The sequence below is a fragment of the Cinclus cinclus genome, chromosome 1 (assembly GCF_963662255.1).
Source record: "Cinclus cinclus chromosome 1, bCinCin1.1, whole genome shotgun sequence".
Taxonomy (NCBI): domain Eukaryota; kingdom Metazoa; phylum Chordata; class Aves; order Passeriformes; family Cinclidae; genus Cinclus; species Cinclus cinclus.
The window spans coordinates 106,420,062-106,433,820 of record NC_085046.1 but is presented as its reverse complement, the minus strand read 5'-3'; positions in this window follow the sequence as shown (position 1 = coordinate 106,433,820).

Sequence of the window (13,759 nt, the reverse complement as noted above, 5' to 3'; positions counted from 1 at the left end):
CTCTACTAAGATGCTTCCCCCTTCTTACTGTCTTCCCTAGTGCTTTTCTGCTAGCTCTCATAAATTAACATCCAGCTGGCCAGGTTGCTACTTTTGGGGTAGGAAGGCCAATATTATCTTGTCAGTGCTGCTCCCTAAGTGTCAGCAAATCTTTGGTTTATCACACCACCCTTCAGAGAGACTCTATAACAATGTGCAGCACATATTTTGCCATTTACTTCCCCAGTAGTTCAATTTATTTCTTTTCCTTTTCCTTTCCCTTTCCTTTCCTTTTCCTTTCCCTTTCCTTTCCTTTCCTTTCCTTTCCTTTCCTTTCCTTTCCTTTCCTTTCCTTTCCTTTCCTTTTCCTTTTCCTTTTCCTTTTCCTTTTCCTTTTCCTTTTCCTTTTCCTTTTCCTTTTCCTTTTCCTTTTCCTTTTCCTTTTCCTTTTCCTTTGTTTAGAAAAGGCAGTCCTCACATAAACTCCGCCCTGACCTGACAGGGAGCTATAACTGTGTTTGAAGCCCTCTGTACTTCTCCTTCAATGAAGAGAACTAGAGGTCACAGAATTTTCACTGCACATTGTTAGTATGTTCTATACTTACATATTTATGTTGCTTGATAGTTTCATCCCTTATATCAGGAAAAATTCTCATCTAATCCCAGGTGGGAAAGTGCTTCCCATTATGTCAGTTCACACTGTGATTTCTTCATTGATATAAAACTGTTTTTTTTTTTTTTTATACAGAGGCTTCTTGGTTCAGGAAGAAACAGCTCTGGGTAACAGGAGGGCCAAGTTTCCTGATTATCCATACACTTATTGACCATACAGCATGAAACAACATACTCAGAGCAGAAGTGCATGTTGGATGTTTTTCAGCACACTGCAGCAGTTATTTTGTGCAAACACAGCAAGCTGCTGGTTTACCACTTTGATGGAAGTATTCAGAGAAGAAGTGCACTAGAGAGGGAGAAAATTAATTTAGATTTTTAATAGAAGTGGATATCAATTGTATGTGCTTTAAAAATATTGTTTGAGCCTCGTGTTTGGAAAGGACAGTGTAACAAGTCTTGATTATGCTTTTTGTACATTTATTTTTTACAAGCTAATATTGTATATGGTGCTTAAGGGTTTAAAGATTTAAATTCAGCTGACCTATCTCTGCATAAACAAAGGGGCTATAAACAGAACTATAAAAGCAACTTCTTAGATTTTGTTTTTTCAGATTTTCTCAGGTATATTGGTGATGTTTGATTGTTTTGGACTAGCTTCAGCTTTTAAAGGAGGATGACTGCAATCATCCACTCACTGAGCATGCAAGGATACCACAGACAGTAGAACTTAATTTCAAGGTCAGTTCCTCCTTGGAATTCACACAGGATCAAATATTGCTCATTGTATCTCTGTGCCACATCCCTGTTATTAGTGCACACAGGTGAGCCCTCTAAGTTGGCACTGAATGATGGGAAGAGAAAAGAGCCAATTACAAAGTCACCTCAGCCACCAAGTGCTTGCAGCGATATCCACTTGGGTGGAGAATCACTTTGATATCAAGCATTGAAAATATAGACACAGCACAACATTTTAGATGTGATTTTTAGAACTATGAGGGGATAATAATCCTAGAAAATGCAATGGAAAAAAAAGGTCTTTGTAGCAAGAGTTTTCAGTGCTCTCCTGCCCACACAAGTGCTTGCAACGACATCAGGTTTAACACTGAACTGAACTGCACGTGCTCTGGTGTTTCTTTTAGCCATGGGTACAGTAAGATTGACTGTATTATGTAAAAATTCCTATTTTTGCAATCATCCATTATTTGTACAGTGACTGAAATGTACTGTTGGAGACTGTGACACAGTGACAGGCTAATTAAAACGAACATATAAAAGCACAAGGAGACATATTCAAAAGACACATGAAACCTAAGATAGTTTCAGGAGCTTACAACATTGCTTAAGTCCAAAGGAGCCACTTTGGGTCAAACAAACAATCAAACAAACATCGCCTAGCTCTCTTTAGGGAGTCTAAAGTGGTCCCAGTTGTCTTTTGCTTTTTCAGATTTTGGGGCCACAGCAGAGAGTCTGAACATGGCCCAACACTTCTCTGAAACTAATGTAAGGTGGCACGTAACAATACAATAGCCAAGAACCGTGACAAGGAGATGGGTGATGAATGAAAGGAAAACCTTTTTGCTCCCAGAGCCAGACACAGCAAGGCTTTCCAGAAAAATAAGGTTTGCTTGCACAGGATTCAAGGAGAGAGAATTTAGTCTAGGCTTTGGCCTAGGAGCTATCTCCATTTTCAGGGATCCTAGAGTCCATGAGAAGCTATTCTGTAATCCTGTCTGACAATCCTGTTTCAAACAAAACAAAGCTTAAGATATTCAAAATTTCACTGGCATTTGGATTTATATTGGAGCAGAAGAAAATTGATAGTTCTACCAACAAAATGAATGTTTGGTTCCATCTTTCTCAGCAAGATATTTTTCATTGAAAAAAATGTATTACCCATCTACAAGTATTAGAATAACTTTTGTTTCAATTTTTCTTTTTGAAAGCAAACCATCTTCATTTGAAAAGAATTTTGGAACTCAAAGGCTCTTCTGAGACGTAAGAAAATCAAATATCAACAATTTACAATCCTCAGGTAAAAGAAATTTCTGCTCTTTTCACAATTCTTTCTTTTTCTTCCAGTATAACACACATGCTTGCCCTTTATAAAAATGTTAAACAATATGAATCTTTCTAAGAAAACCCCCAACAAAATAACCAAACAAAAACCAAAAGACCCAACAACAACAAAACAACAACAACAGCAAAAGCCCCAAACCCAGCAGAAACACACAAAAAAAATGTCACTCCACTAAGACAAATAGTCCTGTCCCTTTGGAGAAGTGGAGAAAAACTGACTCATTTTTGACAGACACTGGTCACTGTTTACTGCACTGCTGGGAGCTGCTGTATTGACAAAGGTGATGAAGTCAGAACAAGAAAGTTCATTAAGAAAGGAGCAGGGAAAGGAAGAAAATGTAAGAACAAGCAGAACGAGCTAAATTTGAGACCAAAGATATGCTAATAGAAGGACAAAATACTCTGAATTATGGCCAAAGGAGTTTTAGTAGCAGTACCAGGGAAATATTAAAGAAAACCTTCATAGGTATCCAGATGACCAAACCTAAAGAGATGTGAACAGTCATAGTATGAGATGCTTAAGCCATGTGGAAGAAAATAAGCTTTACAGGACTATGCTGAGAACAGGGTTTGGCAGAACTTCTATGTCTAAGAGCTCTGCAAACCACTTTGCTTTCTGGCTGCCAGGACCACAGTGGCAGCAGAAATTGTTTGGGGTCTTGCAGCTCCTCTACCAGCTAAGGATGAGCCCAAGACCTTGCCTCGCAAAGGTTCTGAAATTCAACAGGACTACCCCCATGACACCAAACACCCTGCCCTTGGCCAGGTCAGAGCCCATTTGTTGCACAGCACATGCACTGACATCCTGCTGGCAGTGTAACTGCAGGGAAGGGGTATCTGTGGTGTACTTGGGCAAGCTTCAGAGGGCAATTTTTTTGATGTGTGCAGAGAAATGTTCAGGTGTAGAGTACTTTCCCTTCACCTTGATTTCATTTTCACAGCCATCAAAAGAGCCAGCTACATCTGCACAGCAACTTTACTGAAATTACCAGGGCAAAGACCTTACCAAATAAAATAAGTCCCCTGTCAGCTGTTTTGGTTTACAGAAAACCAAGAATACTCACACTTACAGTCCTAAATGCATAGAACCAGAGGAATAATGGAATGAAGTTATACAGTGTAGACCACACATACATTTTCTCATGCCTTTATGTTGTCCACAGGGCAAAACCATTTGTTCCACATTATAGAGGCAGTACCACTACTTTTTGAAAAAACACATCATCCTTTATCCCATATTCAATTAAAACGATGTGTTGTACATGCCTATTTGGCATTGACAATGTCTTCTAAGACCTGGCTAAGACAAGGTCATTGTCTCGATTATGAAGAGCTGAAGAGGAAGGTAGATGTTTCTATCTGATTTGAAAGCATCTGAAAGTGAAAATATACAAGCCTTTAAGAGGCTTACTGACAGATCATCTCCTGACCATCATAACCTTGTCTGGGTCTTGGGCTGAGATTTTTTTATAACTAGGTAGAGTGTTACAGGACAGAAAAAAACAACAAAAAAATGTTGTGGGGAGGAAAGGCTGAAGCTGGGAAGGGAAAGGGGAGCAAAGAGAGAAGGATTTAATTCTTAACAAACTAGAAAGCTACAAAGATGAAAAACTGACATGGAAACAGCTCTTAAGTTGAGGGGATCCCATTTCAGAGATGTGAGATTGTCATGCCCAGGCTTTTATTCCACATGTTCACTGTAGCTTAGGGGCATGTCACACACTTGTGAGAACTTTACCAGAGTGTTGATGCAATATTGTGTCAGTAACCAAGTGATTTGTTTTTCCTCTGGACATTGATTGAAGAAATTCTTATTACATTTTATAGCTTGCTTGGCCTTGGTATGAGAGTCAAGATATAAATTGGACCATAAATTGGCCCGTGTCAGAATCTGCATTGAAATGACATCAAATACGTGTCATCATGCTGGTGTTGTAGCTAGCAGTGGGAACCTGACATTCCCTGTCAACTTGATCAAATGCTAGACCCCCTCACATCTTTGCCATGTGGCCCACTTTAACAGTTATAGTGAAGGCTGTGGAGGCTTCTCCTGCAATGATACTGGAGAATGCTGTAGTAGGAAAATAAATTGTGTCTGTAGACCAAATTGATTTGCTTCGACTTAATGCAAAGTAACAATCTCCACTGTGAGCGTTGCAGGTATATGCATATAAATAAAAATTGACACCAAAAAATATATAGATACACTGAGAGGAAAGAAGAGCATACATAACTGAGATATATTTATCCCACAAGCAAGGCAAGACTTGATAATTCATGAGTGGCAAAGATGCAGTTGAGTTATGGTGATCTTTCCTCTGGAGTGAAATAAATACAGCATCTTGATTCAGCCCATTATATAGAGTGATTAATAGAAGTGAATGCTTTCAATAGGTTGGGGTTTTTGGAAACATTTAGGTTCCATATTTTGCTCCTAATTTACAAACTATCAAAGATCTTTGTAGTGATATGAATTTAGAAAGCTGCATTTTGGTAATAGTGACTGTTTTTGCAGAGGGCAAATTTCTATTTATGACTGCAAAGAGAAATCAAACATTTTAGTTGGAAACTGAAGTTTATTTAATTGTAAGTTAGAGGCTCAATCTTCATCATAAACTTACAGCATAGCTATAGTGTAAGATAAAAGATAGTGTAAGATTAAATCTACAGCACAATACAAGGCAACCTTTTGGCTAGCAGGATTTTAGGTGAGCATATACTTTGCATTCAAGGTGAGTCAACATTTGCCCCCCACCTTCTCCACCGCTCTGAGGACTGGCCAGTTCCCACCCATTTCACTCTGCATCCAGCAGTATGTTAAGACCTAAACTCATCATTCCTCTGCAGCTAACACTGAAAGCTCTACAAGGAGGAGCATGGTATCACCACACCTGCAGTGCTTTCCAACATGGTGGTAACACAACAGGCCTCTCCCCAGTGGCTTACACAGGCTTTGGGTACTGTCTTCTGCAGAGTACCAGCCATGGAAGATGGCCCAGTGGTTTTTTGGTTTTTTTGACTCTATCCAAGTCAGTGTCTTTTTTATCTGTCTTGGATTTCAGCTGTTACATACCATGCAAATGTCAGCACTATTAGCTACGTGCTTATTACTGTAATAGAAAACTCTCAGAAATGTGCTTGTTCAATAGTCCTAAATCATGAGACCTTCCTGTGGGCCAAGACCCAGCTACCTCACAAAACTGCCAAAACCTTAATTTTTTTTTTCCATTGCCAACACCAACAATATTTTGAGGTTCTTTTAGTACAAAATTGGTCACATACAGAAAATTAAAAATGCTGAGACAGCAGTGAGGATTAACTCTATTAACTCAAGAGAGTTGTATGACTGTCAAAAAGAGAAAAAGGCCAGACCTGCAGAAATCCATATGGAAATGAAAATCAGAAGGATAATGATAGGTACTGCAGAACTAGATTCTATTCCCTTGGTTCACTTGGTTCATTAAAAAAGCTCATTTTCAAATGAAGTCCATCAGAACATGGAAGAACATCCCACAACTTTCTTTACCAGAGAACTAGATCTTATCCAGAGGTCTGAGAAAGGTGCAGTGAAAGATATGCCACATACACGGCTGAGATATACCACACAGTAAGCTGCTGATAGAGGAAATACAACTGGATATTTATGTTCCTCGAAGTTGTGTGCGACACCTCAGGAGTGAGGGACTTGTTTGTCATCTCTTTGACGAGTCAGGAGGAATTCCAGAGCAGAGAAGCACCTCAAATTCACTGTAAATCCTCAGTCTTGTTATCATTCAGAGATCTGCAGAGCTATCTTTGTTTTACTGTTTGCACAGCTGGAGGAATTATGTCCATGCCCACAAACATAGCTCTATTTAAGGGTCTTCAGGGCTCCTATTCCAAAACCAAGCTCAGTGTAGGAATGCTGAAACACAAAACACTTCGAGGATAAAGGCTGAAGTGAATAGTGAAAACTGTTAATGAGAGCTTCTTGTAGAAATCTGCTCCTTGTGTCTTGGTGATAACAGATCTAAAATATTTGCTCTAAGACAATTTTGAAAAACAGCTCTGGATTTTTTTGGCCAGTCTCCCTTGCTTGTGTTCCCCTTCTTCATAAGCACATATGAAATTATTTTTCATAAGCATGTTGCCCTACAGTACAGATCTTTTGCTATTTGAACGGAAAAAGGATCACATAGATAGAATTACCAAGATGTTGCACTCATCTCCTGTTACTCTTTTGCACCTGTAACAGAGAAATCTATTGAAAACCTGTAATTTTGACAGCTTTATATGGAAAAAAAATGGAAAAAGAGATCGAGAAAATATTGGAAGAATAATTTTCAAGCTTATGAAAGCCACTGTCCAAACCACTAAGCAAAAAAATTGTTTCTACTTAAATTAACTATTACTTAGAAATGAGCAACCCAGGTCAAAATTTAATCACAAGACTCACAGCAAGAATGTCTCTGATTTTTATTCAAGAAACTGAGTAAAGGCTTGAGTATTTCCCTCTGCTAAGGTTATGAAATTTTGTCAGTACCCTTTCTCTAATGAAGGTATGTCCTAAGGCAGGAAGTCTTGTTTGCAAACAAACAAGTGAGCAGATTTTCTAGATCCTTGTTGTCCACAGCAAAAGAGGCATTATCATCAAACTGTCTCTGTCTCCTTGGTCCACATTGCCTCAATATACCTTAGAGCTGCCAGGAACTATTCTGAATGGACATTTACATGTCCATTTACATTTACGTGCCCAAGTTACCTTTCTCATTCCCCATATTTCCTGCTGCATTAGTTGATAGGCAATGATGCAAGCAGAAAGTATGATTAACCCAGAGAAATTCTCCAAGGGCCTTGGCTTATCTGGGTGATACCACTCAGTTAGCATCCAAAGAGACTTCGCAGTGTGTGTAATCTGACCATCACCATCATAGCAAAAGGCTTTTGTATCAAAAGTTTGGCATGAAAATCTATAAGGCACTGCAATGATTCTGATGATTTCTCTGCAGGAAACAAGTTCCTATTAAGGAAAACTAGAATGCTGGTAAGTGGCCAACACTTTGTAAAATTCCATATTGAATTCTTCATAAATCTGTCAAGCTCTAACATTGTAGACCAAACTTTTCCATGGTAGCTACCTTTTTCAAATAAAATATTAGGGGCAATTTTAATGTAGAAGAAATTAGGCCTTTTCTGAAATATGCTTGAGCAAAATACACAGATATACTGTTTGAATATAGTGTTCCTGTACCCTGGGGAGAAGACCTAAAATTTGCCAGAAGGGTCATATTAAGGGAAGGAAAGAGCTGCTGGGGAAAATATTTCCTGGCCAGGTACTTGAAAACTATATCCCATCTGTGGTAGTACAAATAAGGTTGGATGGACTCCCATACTTTAATTTTTTCACTGCATTTTTTACAAGTTTGATAAGACATTGGAAGTACAATTTTTGGCACAGCATACATCTTTTCACTGTTCTTGGTGGTTGTTCTATGGGAAAATCGGAATGCAGCAGATTTCCCATTTCTGTTCCTTTATCCAAACACCACTGCATGGGTTTACCCTGTTGGAAAGCAGAGGCCATGCTGGGACTATTCATATGCTTCATAAGCCTGAAGGAATGTGACATCATGCCGATGACATCATTCAGCAACCTCAATGATGGCTTGTATTTGAGAACAGCTCTTTCAAGGAATGAGTGGGGTCCTTCAGAAACTGAAATGCACATATAATTATTCCAAAGCTCCTCCAAATACAGTGACCTGAATAGGATGTGCATTCTGATAAATTTTACAATCATCCCAGGGAATACATCTAAAGATTCTACCAGTTAGCAGAGTGCAGAGGTGAGATTGGCATTCACTCTTAAATCCCACCTTACTCTTTCAAGGACTTCCCCACCAGGTCAGTGGCTCTGGTGCACTGCGGCCAGGGTTACAGCTGCTCCTTCTCCATGTGTGCTCTGCTACTTGAGCCCTCTGCAGGCAGGAGGCCTCCAGCAAATGGCACTGGGGCATTGATTCCTGCAGCTTCCCCTCCAGAGTGTTTGCTGATGTGACCATAACACAGCCCTCAGACTCTCAGGTGTGTGTTCTCAAGGCACACCATAGTTCCATTCATTCAGCACAACATGAATTTAGTGGCTCGACTGAACACTTATGTGCAAATGAGAGATGTTATCCTTTCCTTTTTTCTTTTTTTTTTCTTCAATCTTTCTTTTAGAAGCCCTCCCACACAAAAACATATGCAGAGAGCACTTGGGTCTTACAAATGAAATGTCCTTGGCACTCTGCTTTGGACAAACCAAACAAGAATTTGAATGAAACTTAGAGGAGCAAAGACTTTACCCTATATTCAGTAATTTTGAGGCATAAAGCAAGGATTTAAGGATGTCATCTGGGCCTTTTCTTTGAGTATCCTCACTTTTGTCAGTTTAAAGATGGAACTAGTGCATTAGCTGAAGGGATTTTGTGTGTGTGTGTGTATGGTTTAATACACATTTAATATAGCTCCTGGGAAAGCTAATGGAGTTGCCTTGGGGAGCTGAGCAACCTCCCAGTGTGCTCTGCATAAATCTTCTTTAGCTGCCGGTGAACAAAAAGTTATGTTAAGTGCAAAAGTGAAGGTAACAGCTGCTGAATCCCTTTTGCTGGCCTGCAGAGAATTGGAACTGAATGTTACCAGCTGATTGGTGATTTTTTAACCTCTTCTAACCTGTAAAAATAAGACGAAAATTTGAAGCATTGGGGAAAAATTTCTCTCCTAGTAGAAGTTCTTTTATTCACCAAGGGCAATGGGTTAAAAAAATAATTTGGAAAGAAATTCAGCTAGAAAATGGCCAGGATACCACAAATGCAGTTTTATAACAATCTTTCTTCTTAGTTTTGTTCTTTTTTTTTTCCTTTTCTTGTATAAGGTAACTTGGTTTTATACTTTACTGTCTTATTAACAGAATGCATTTTGGAAGTCTGCCATTGTTAACAGCATCAGAAGGATTTAGGGCTGCTGAAATACACTTGAAGATTTAATTCTGCTGACTTCAGCTCCAATCTGAAGTAAAAACTGCAACCATAGATTAAATGTTTAGCGCCAGATATTGCAATTGCTGCTTCTTGTTGTAAATCCTTGTGTCTATTGCCATTTCAGACAGCTCTCTGTGGGCCCTTGGCTGTGCATGCAGCACAATGCTCATGTCGTATAAGATTCTTCACCAGGGGCCAATTCCTGAAGTCCTCTGTCCTCTCTCCATCCTTCCTCATAAAAATCCCAGTTGCCTGAGTGAGAACCTTGAGACGTGGCAGTGCAAGGCTGCCTCGCTGCCATAATTCCCACGCGATGCTGTGAAAACCAGGACCATCACCTGCTTTTTTAATGCCCAGTCTTTGGTTTTCAAAAAGAGCATTACAAGGGTGGGGGGGGAAAGGACCTTTTCAGGTTTTATTGGTCTCTTAGGAGGCTCAATTAATAAAAGCAAATAATCAATAGAAAAATTAGATTGTCATGACCAAAATTAACTAATGTGGTCATTCATACAGTAGAATATCTGGTTAAAAGTTTAAGGGCCACCTCCCTCTCTTCGTGCTAATTTTATAGGTCTCAGTAGACTCCTTTTTCGGACTTCAGCAGCCATTGACATTTTAATCTTTTTAATGCGGCCATCTGATTTACACGTGGGGTTCACTTTTTCATAGTAGCTAGTTCTCCATTCATTGCTTATTGCACTCAAATAAAGTTATAATAAGAATACATTTCAATAGTCCCCAGTCCAAAACTGGAGCCTGTCTACCCTGACCTTGGGTAGGTAAATTTACTGTGTTGTAAACCTCAGCAAAAGATTTAATTTTTCTTCTCTTAAAATTTTAATATCAGGGGTATTACCCAAAATATTTTCAAGGTATGCCATAACACCTATCATACTAACATGTGAGAATATGCTGGTACCCTTACTCCTCTAATGAAAAAGAAAGAGACTGAAAAAAAAAAAAATAAAACCAAGGCTGAGAAAATGGCACACATTAGAAGAAAAAGAAATGCTGTGGTGTTTCCCACACCAATACTGTGGCATGTAGAGATTGGGATGAAAGGCTGTTGTAAGCCTTTGTCTGGAGTCCAAGGTGGCGGGCTGATGTTGAAATTTTTATGCCTTCAGGAATAAAGGGAAAAACAAAATAGAAAGAAAAAATTGGGTCATAATGTTGACTGGAAGGTTAGCAGCACTACCCCAGCCCACGTAATCCATAAATTAACTAAACATTATTCACTTCACTTGCTGTATATCTATATTTCACTTACAACTTCTGTGACTGGAAAATTCTGGCCTATGCCTTATCCTGGTACCTGGAAATGAACAACTTCAGAGACTGAGAAATTTGGCTTAAACAAATTTTAATTTTAATTTGAGCTCCTGGAGTTTTGGCATTATGATGTAGTGATAGCTTGCTGCTGGACTGTGTGGCCTGCTTGTGCAAGCTCACATTCAGTTAGAAATTTCAACTGGTTTCTTAAGGCTTCTCATACTTCATCTGCTGTTTTTTCAGCTTTATATAAGACCCATATAGAATAAAAGCATCAGATTTGTTTCACATGGCTGTGCCAGTCCCAAAGCATGCAGATAAAAGAAACTGTGCAGTGATGCACTCAGCACAGCTCCAGTGCAGGAGGCAATCGTTTCCTTTGTTCCTCTCCCATGTGAGCAAACTAGTCTTTTATTAATTCTCTACCCTATCCCCATTTAGTCTTATAGAGAGTGCCAGGGAGAAGCTGGGAATATAATGCTTTCCTCCCTTTTTCGCTACAGGTCATATAAAATGGATATTGCACTGAGTGCAGATGGGGCGACATTGTCATTCATCAGTTCCCCAAACTGGCTGCTTGGCAGACAGAATTATTTAAGTAAAACTGAAGTAATTTTCAAAATTGAAACTTAAGCTGTTTAGTGGCATAAGCCAAGAGCAGTTTTTCTTGGACCCCCAACACTTCCTTGGCTCACATTCACAGTTCGGCTATTTTCATTCCCGTCAATTAGTTCAATCTCCACGGATGGGAGGAAGGGCTAGAGCAGTGCGGTTTCTTTGATGCAATTTTGCGTATACATATGGAGCATCTGTTACTCCAAGAGCCTTGCCGTCGCTTCCATTACATGGAGAGTATTGATAGTGATAGGAACTCAGGACCTGATGGGCCATTTTCTTCTGAGCTTCACACAGAAGTGCCTTGGCAGAAAGCTGCGTGCCAGGGAATACCCCTCCAAACAAAGGAAAAACGCCATGGCAAAGCCCTGCAAAGGGATCTAGGGAAAATAAAATGTGTAAGAGTGTATTCCCTTCCTACCCCTCTCTACTCCTCCTGAACATCTGGGTGTTTGACACCTGCAACATCCAAATAACACTGACAGAGTAGGTTTGAAAACCAAGCTTGGAGTACTCAGGCTGGTCCACTCAAAAATAAAAGACTCGAGGAATGCACTTCACCTTTAACAACCTCTTGCTATCATAACACTCTCTTTTGGGGAGCAGGGGGAGCTAGAAAAGGTTTTCCTTCAGTATTTCTTTCAAGTCAGCATGTATTCCACTTGTATTGATCTGCCAGAGGCTATCATTACCAACAACTCAGACAAACATCTTCAGCCAATTATTAACCTGTGATAGAAAGATAGCATTTTCTCTCCTTGGTATCTTTTATTTTTTCTTAACACTTTCCAGGGAAATATCTGAGAGTTCTTGTTTTTCGTCTCACAGTTTGGTCAGGAGGATAGATTAAGAGCCTAAGATTGCTGCCCCAAATCCCAGCACTTGGTTAAGTGTGATTTAAGTGACAATTAAAATGTTATGATAGGCTTTCGTAGACAATGAGCTTCTGTCACTCATTTAGCACACCCACCCACTGCCTAATTTCAAGAAGGGCCTGATGGATGGTTTCAAGGACCATTCAAGGAATATTTGAGAGGTATCTGCTCTGTTTCATAGATTGCCACTGGTTTAGAAACCACTGCATTTCCAGCTCATTTGAGTACTAGTCTCTGAGTGACCTTCTTTGCAAGAAAAAGCAAACCATACTGGTACATGGTTAAGCTATCTGCAGTCTTCAGGAACTCTCAAGGGGTCAGAAAATGCTAACAGTGCAAGCAGAAACCCCACACTCACTGTTCAGGGCACCTCAGGAATGCAGGGCTTGCCATCTTCAGGGAGGAATTGACTACTTCTGCTCCAGTGCACACTGAAAATGAGAAGAGCTAAAGTTTCATATAAAACAATGATTGACAAATTGGCTTAATGGACATGCACTGCTCTGATTTGAGCTATTTTGTTGAGAAAAAAATTCTAATTTCTAGAGGAAAAAAATGCTTTGATCAAAAAAGAAAAGAAAAAAAGGGAAAAAAAGTGACACACCATTCAAAAAAAGTTTAATGGAGTGTTTCAGTTATTCTTTCCAAACAACATTTCACTGAAATCAACACACTGCTGCAAAAGTGGTTTTTTTTAATCAACTGATGTTTTCTCCTTCTAAAAATTTCCAGCCAGAATGTTTCTACTCATGTATCAGTATTGCAGTAGGAATATTTGTAACTGTGGTTTGAATTTATGTGAGATGCTTTTAGTCTGACTCTTCAAGCCACTTACATCAAGGCAGACTCCTTTATAATTTGAAACATTCCATAGTGTTTATCTCTGGGTTGGTGAAATAGATTAGAAAGTCAGTTTTAAATTATTGCTTCATGAGTTATGTTGCTCCTATAAATTCCTGTATTTTCTCAAAATAGGTTAATTGTTTCTTGTCACCTCCCACATAATATTAAATTATGTGAAGCTGGTTATGTACAAAAATATGGAGTTTGCTTTTGCCTTGGGGTTTTAAAGAAGTTCATGTAGTGAAATTCAGAAAATATGGCAGACATATAGCCTTTACCAATATCACTTCTCTCAGCTATAGCCTTTACCAATATCACTTCTCTCAGCACACTCCCTAACCTTTGACTCTGAATATGGAGTCGTAACAAGGCATGCCAGCTTTGCTATTTAGAATATAAATATGAATCTATACTGAATGCTAACAGAATATAGGGAGAGAATACAGAAGGAAAACAGTGTCCAGCATTGGTGATTATTAGTCT